Here is a 7,895-nt window from a genome sequence, read left to right as displayed (position 1 = left end):
GCTGTCTGTGCACTTCTATTAGTGTCTTCTTATGTCTCTGCTAAAATAGAGAGTGGAAGTGAGGAGACCTTTAGAAAAGTTGGGATTTGATCCAGAGATTACATACCAGCTCATACCAATACACTTGACATATTATATTTAGCTACTTGTGGCATAGCAGCTTGAGATACCATGTGCCCGGTATTCTGATATGCTCTTCTCATCTGTAGGGAAAAAATAACCCAGACAAAAAGGAAAAAATCTTCATTAACCAGAAGCAGAAATGTTTCATGCATTAATTCATTGCAGATTCAGTGTATCATTCATTCATGATTAATGGTTTTCCTGGGATGTACACATTCACCTCTTCTTTAAGGGCTCCTGTTCAGACTATTTCTTACGTCATGCACCAAATAGTTGCCTCAGAGCACTGTAGTATATGTACTTTAATTATCAAGCAGTAAAGCCAGAAAGAACACACATAGGTTTTCTTTTTCTGTAGTTCCTCAGAAATTATATATAAATTTGAAAATATGAAGAGTTGGTAACTGTTTTCCTGATTTTACTCTGGAGTGAAAACAACTTAGAACACAAATAGAGGAGAACTGAAATGATTCAGAGCAATTTTCTCCAGAATAAGTCCTGTAAAGGACCTGCTCTGCAGAGTGTCTTAAGAATGAGTGACTGGGGAGAGCTGAGGCTGGTCTGTGCCTCTCTGAATGGGCAGAAGCACTGACTGACAAACACAACATCTGACACTTTTCATCTCAGCAGCACTAGCAATTCCAGGAGGTCCCCCTCATCCTTCCCCAGCTGTCCCTTCCTGCCTGCACAGCCTCCCCTCCTCTCCCAGCTGTACAGACCCAGTTATTTATGAGGCCAGACAAAGAACCAGATGAGAAGTATTTTTAATTCAAACCACTTCACATATGTTTGTACCAGAGTCCTAACAGACAGTTGTGTCAACACAAGTGACGGGGTGACGTAGGGACAGGACCAAGCAGCCAGGGATGAAACAGGGTAAGGGCACATGGACAGGGCAGGGTCTCTGTGTGCCAACTGTGCCCACGAAGAAAACACAACCGAAAGTTTCAACTTCACCCAGTCAATTACAGCTACATGAAGTGTTAGTATAATCCCGCCAGTCATCTCTCAGTTTAAAATCACCTTGCACAGATAAAAATGATGAAGAAAGAGGCCAAGTGGATCCAAGATTTGGAACAAGTAGTTCCAGATTAAGTGATTTTGGAGAGTCTTCCCACACATCATGCCACTGTGCCAAGCAGAAAGTGCTCCCAGCCTTACCACCACCTTCTTCCCCAGCCATCTACAACCTTTGGCTAACTACAAGTGCAAATCCTTTTGCCCCTTGCCTGAGACAGCTTACTTGGTGTGACACTCTTCAGTGTAGTCATGGCTCAAGAGGTCTGGCTCATGGCCTAAGCAGATTCTACAAGGAGAACTTCAAATGAGATAAAGCACCCAAGACCAGCAGTCAGTTGTGCTGCTCAAGTCCTACACAAGAAAGAAAATCACAACTTTTCCCATTATGCTCTCACATGTAGGTAATGTGGGAGTCTCACCTGTGAAGACATACTTTTATGGAATCAACAGGCTGGTTTAAAATCAACTGTCTGTACTCAAACACTATTCAAGGAGTGTCCAGTTCTGCTTTGCAAATTGGAAATGCATTATGGTTTTTACATTGTAGTGTTTGGATCTTTAAAATTTGGGGTTTACAGCAGTCTGTGACTCCCATTCAGCTGAGAGGAAAACAGTGGTCCTGTTTCTTACCTGACCTTTTTAATTTGTGATATGAAATGCTGGAACTAGACGCCTAAGGCACTTTGGGTCTTGGTTCTGGTAAATATGTGTTGCTTAGTGTATTGTGTCCTTGACTGGAGCACCTGACTGCTACTGCAGTCATTCTGAACTGTTCATGTACTGAACACAAGACACCATTAGCCGGGAGAGGTGAACACTGATGTTATGGTAATTTCTGATAATTTCTATGGTAAGTTTTCCTCCATTTAGCTATTTTCTGTGTCTCATAGTGTGTGTTGTCAAGCAGCTTGATGCACAGTGCAATTAGACTAGCACAGGTTCCATAACATATTTGTATGCATGGATCTGTTCACATTTTCCAGTTATAATCACACTTCCTTCCAACAAAAATAACAAAGCTGTTGATTATCAAGTTAGAGTGCAAGCTTTGTGTTGGTAAATATGTTTCTCCTACTTTCAGAGCACAAAAACAAACATGTGACCTTTACAATCTCAAAAAAATTATATTAAAAAAATCAATCAATCGACCAGTCAATCACTTATTACAACAGTTTGCATGACATAATTTCAAGCATATGTGGAAAGAACATATTTCTTAACTGACAACATTCAATCCTGTTTTAAAGTTGCCTCCCCCTGCTGAACAGAAAGGGAATGTAGCCAATTAAAGTATTCTAAAGGCACACTGGGGAATAGTCTTGAGGAGGGAAAGAAGGAGGAGAATTAAGAAGGGTTGTGCATTGCATACAGCTATAGAAGAAAGAGTTTGGGAAGTAACCCAAATTAGCACACACTTATCAGAGGCAGTGGTTTTATGCTTGTTAATTTGCAATTCCTTTGCTCTGATGATACTACTGAGATGAAAGAAGCCACTGCAGCTTGTTGTGGCATAAACAATATAAATTAAAGACATATTAAAACAGGTTCTTGAGGATTTTGCCAGTGCCAAGGAAGTTCTGCAGTGTTGAATTGCTGTAATAAACCCTTGTGCAACATTTAGAACTGAGAGAGACACAACCATAGCACTTACACATCCCAAGAGCTTTTGGCTGCCAACCCAAATACAAAAGTTTATGGAACTAATACAGGTACTCATATACCCTGCTAGTCTTAACTGACTCCACTTAAATTATTTAATTGCAGCTAAGTTTCTTTGTGCCACCTGAATACGAATCCTAACATACAAATAAGATGATCTAAATAGTCAAAGCATTAAACTGGAGTTGCTCAACCTGCTAGACCAGCAATTCTATGGCACTTAGAAAAGATGGGAACTCTGTAGCCCCCCCATTTGATGAGGTCTTGCTTAAATTCTACAATAAACATCAATTTTAGTCCCTTTTTAACAACAGCAAACTGATTTATAACACTTTCAAAGCAGACAGAAAGCTTCATCTTCAAGCCAGATGGATAGTCTGGGAAATGACCTCAGTCCTTTCTGTGCTTTCCATAAAAATGAGGTAACTATTAGCAGAAGGTGGTTGATGTGTGCGAGCAAAATGTGTAACCTGGGAAATGAAGCAAATGTGGAAAGCTCAGGCTGCCTTTGATCTTGTCCAACACTAAGCACCCCCGTATCTGTTCCTCTGCTGAGTGCACAGGTGTGTTTCTCCAGCAAGAGCAGCTCTGTCACTACAGACACAGAGGCAGTGAGCAAATGCTGGCTTTCCCCTGCAGGCACTAAAGCTGGCTGAGATCACAGCCTCCCAGCTGAGAACTAAATACAGGGAGGAGAGAAAGTAATGAAGGTTATTCTATAGGGATGCTACTGTTGCCTACCTTGCAGTGGGAGAGCACAGTTTTTTTCAGTAATAAATACCTGGCTTTACTGCATTTGGAAAAGGGGCCCCAAAATAGACAAATTAAATGCACCCATTCACTAAGGGCTAAGCTAAAAATGAAACACATGTATTAAAATTCTCAGTTCAGCCTGTAATTTCACCTACAACTGAGATGAGAGACACTCAAAATTACATTCCTCACTAACTACTCTGGAGCATACTGATTGATATTCCTGGAATTTGTAAGAGGGTTTGTTCCAGAAAACCCCAAATGGATTAGATCAATAGAACAGGAAGGGTGGTCACTACTTAAGGTCAGGTTCGTTATTCAGTCAGACTTCCCAAGTGACCACAAGAATGCAGAGTTTGCTTCCCTCTGTAAACAGAAAAAAGGTCCTTTCTAAATCAACAGGGTGATGCATGGTAAGGATAAATGAGCTGAAGACTGAGACAGTTACGTAACACAGTAAAGGGGACTCATGATTACCTTGGACTAGCCACTTCTGTCTCTCTGGAAGCGCTACTCACAATAGTCACAGGAATTGCCAGGCTTCCATTTTAAGCGACAGAACCTCAGCTGCCATCATTTATAAAGCAGCAACAGTTGCATCTCTGTTGCCTAGAAGATGATATATGGGAATAGATTTGGCATAGCTGAGACTTCTGGCAGATTTGTGTCACAGGGTATTTTAGAAATTTTACAGGCTGTCAAAGTAAAATCATAGCAGTCTGTTACTGAGAGAGTGGTATTTTGGGGAACAAGTACAGAAGGCTTCAGAAAGACAAGATGGGGAGTATGGTAGGAGAAGAGGGAAAATGTTCAATCACTTCTCCTGCAATAGAATCAAACCTTCTTTCCCTGCTTGCTCCACAATGACATGGTACCAACAGCTGCAGATGTAGAGAGGGAGCAAGGCATCCCTCTCCTCACCAAGCTCCTGTCCCCACGTGGCCACTAAAGGCAAGACTGCAGGTACCCACAGGCATCTGTGACTCCCTTCACAGCTGTCCTTCCTTCCAAACCAGCACAGAGCACTCAGTCCAGCACAAGAACCAGCAAATGTTGTTCCTGAAGAATTTTTAACTAAATCATTATAAAACTCTAGATTTCCCATTCCACTGGGAATTTCACAGGTAGGTCACAGATGTGCTTTCCAGGTTCCACCTCTGGAAGTTTTGTTCTGCAAGGTACAAAGAGTTCTACATCTGTTGCTTTAAAATCAGACATCTTTCATCACAAAGAGGTACCTGCATTTCATTTAGGAATTAAATGTATGCTTCTGTGTTTCTGCACACCACACCATCTGAAAGCCAGGCTTTGACCCACCACATGAAACTCACTGTGGTTAATCATTGCTTTTGAACTTTCCAAAAAGGATCTGATATCTCTGGCCCACCATTCGCACACCCCCTGCTCCCCGCCATAAAAAAGTAATAAGATGGAAAAAGCAGGAGAAGCAAAACAAGAAGTGTTTTATGTTCACAGATATATCATATTACATCTGCTACAAATACTGCATGGGCTAAATGGCAAAACCAAAAGAAAAATGAGACTGACCTTGAGATGTTTCATTATGATTTCATTGTTTCTAGTGGTTTTATTGGGTTTTACCACTAGGCTATTAAAAACATGTGGAAAGTGTACAGAACTAAGTTAAACTGAGCATTTTCAACCCTTCTTCTTTTCCATTTAAAACTTTGATATTACTTTAATGAGTTTTCCTGAAAACAAAGCACAGAGATTTGGGTAGTCTATATTGATAGTTAATCAGTATAATCTTTTCAGAATAAATAATCCACTTTTTTTAATAAATCATTTCTCTGACATGAATCCTTACTAACCATGTATCTGGGGAGGGAGGAGTGGGGATGGACAGGAGGGTGTCAGTCCAGCACTGTGGCTGGATCTAGCTCTGGCAGGAAGTTTTGGAAGTAAGTTTAAAAGCTCTGCAATTGGGAGAATTTCAACAGCTCCTTCTCAGCTGTGGTCTCCACACTGGTGCTCAGCACAGGAGTGATACATAGCTCCATACCTCACCTTCTGCACAAGCTCTCCAGAGTAAATTTCATAATAGGTATTAAGAGGTGATCTGCATCCCATTTTGTTCATCCCACAGGTGGGAACAACCTGGAAGATTAACTTTGGTTGTTTCTGCCTGGTTTGACACTGGGAGATTCACTTTAGTTCTTCCTACCTGCTTTGCAGAGAGAGCAAGAACAACCAAAATGAGTCTTCCAGCATCAAATCATTCAAGCTGTGGATGGTAAGGGTGCTTCAGGGAACAGCAAATCAACTCTTTGGCATATCAGGGAAGTGCTTCGAGTTTTATTCCACTGCTGCATTTGCAATAAACAGACCCAAAACAGAGGTCCACCAGAAAGGAGACATCTAAAGTGTTATGTAAGTTATCAAAGTTAATTTTAATCCTGCATAAAAGATATATCTTAAGATCTTGTTAAAGCTAATTCCTGTGATGACTGTCAACAAACACACAGTTATATCCCAAGTAACAAAATGAGTCTCGTTATTTTCTTGTATGCAACTGGAGTTGACAATACTGAAAATCAATATAATTTTTTATCAGAAGCAACATTCTCAGCAGTATCATAATCATATGCTATAAACAGATTCTGGAACTATCATGGGGAAAACTTGAGTAGCCTGTACAACTGTGCATTAAAACACTTTTTGCCTGACTCAAAACCATTTAAAGAAGGACTTTACTGATGGATTTTTAATGTCCTTGGATACTACTGAAGAATTTTTATGGAAATACTTTGTATACTGGATTATTAGAACACATTTATCTTCCATTGCCTGCACATATATGTCACAGCTGGCTGAGTTCACAATAGCAGCATGAATCACTGCTACAGGGCACACCAATATTTTCCTCACTAAAGGCAATGGAGCTCTTTAGGGAATTTACTCACTGTTCTTGTATTAGCAACATAATAAACCAATTACAATGACCTCCATAATTTGATCTCATTAGAGAAGGAAATATTTTTAAAAAAACAAAGCTTATATTATATGAGACTTTATATATGTTTAAGTTTTTAGGATAACTACACCCAAACCCAGGAAGCAAAAATCACCAACATTACACTGTAGAGTGAAATCAATTAGCAGGATATTGGACTATATCATAGAAGCTTCTCAGTAGACTGCTTCCCATCAAAAATTATATTTGTATATGTCTTTATTCTTATTAAATAACAATTAATTTACTTAGGTTTTTTAAGCAAAATTTGCAAATATGTTAGTGGGCTCAGTCAACGTGCTGAGAAAGTGCATCAATTAAACTCTCATTTACCATCAGGAAACACTTGCAAGTGAGAACGATCATGAAGTTTTGATTAGACACCTCCCACCACCCTGCTCTGTGTGGAGCACTGGGGAGCAGAAAAGTCGGTGGGGTTCCAGGAAGGAGGACACTTCCCATTCTCATCCGCTTTGCTAAGCAGGTCCCCAGCCTGTGTGCTGTGTCCTGCATGCACCGAAGCCTGCTCAGGAAAAGTCTCCTGTATCTGTCTTGAACAGCAGCACCAGAAGAGGAGAGCTTTGGACACAGATGCCTTAGGAACAGCCCTGCCAGCCCAGCTCTTCACCACCTGCAGGAGCTGGAGGATCCTTTCCCCAACTGCCCTTTTAATATACAGTCCTGAAGGATTTATGAGAGCTAAGATAAATAATCTCCAAGTCCCCAAAGCAGCAATTCTTGTGTTGAGCAGATGCAGCAGCTCTTCACCTGGCAGGGCTTCCTGGCCCACAGTCCCTGGTGAGGGGGGCAGCTGCCAGACCCGGGGAGCAGCCCCACGGGGCCCTGTCCTGCTGCCAGGGACCCTGTCCCGCTGCCAGGGACCCTGTCCCACTGCCAGGGACCCTGTCCTGCTGCCAGATCTGCAGTCAGTTCCTCAGGAGATGTCACTGCTCCCTGAAGGGAGGCCTTGGCAACCTCCTTCTGCACCACCACATCCCCCTTCAAATTTCATCCATAGTTTTTCTTTAGGGGTTTTTCTTTTTTTCAAAGAATCACAGAATCTTTGGATCATAAGGGGACCTAGATGATCATCTAGTTCTAATCCCCCACCATGGACAGGGGCACATTCCACTATCCCAGGTTGCTCCAAGCCCCATCCAACTCACCTTGAACACCTTCAAGGATGGGGCAGCCACAGCTTCTCTAGGCAACCTATGCCACGGCCTCACCACCCTCACAATGAAGAATTTTTTCCTAATATCTAATATAAACCTACTCTCTTTCAATTAGAACACGTTCCACCTTGTCCTGTGACTTCATGCTCTTTTAAATAGTCTTGTCCCATCTTTCCTAAAAAAATATTAGT

Source organism: Parus major, chromosome 8 (assembly GCF_001522545.3).
Source record: "Parus major isolate Abel chromosome 8, Parus_major1.1, whole genome shotgun sequence".
In the NCBI taxonomy this organism is placed as follows: Eukaryota; Metazoa; Chordata; class Aves; order Passeriformes; family Paridae; genus Parus; species Parus major.
Note: the sequence above shows the minus strand (reverse complement) of the source record.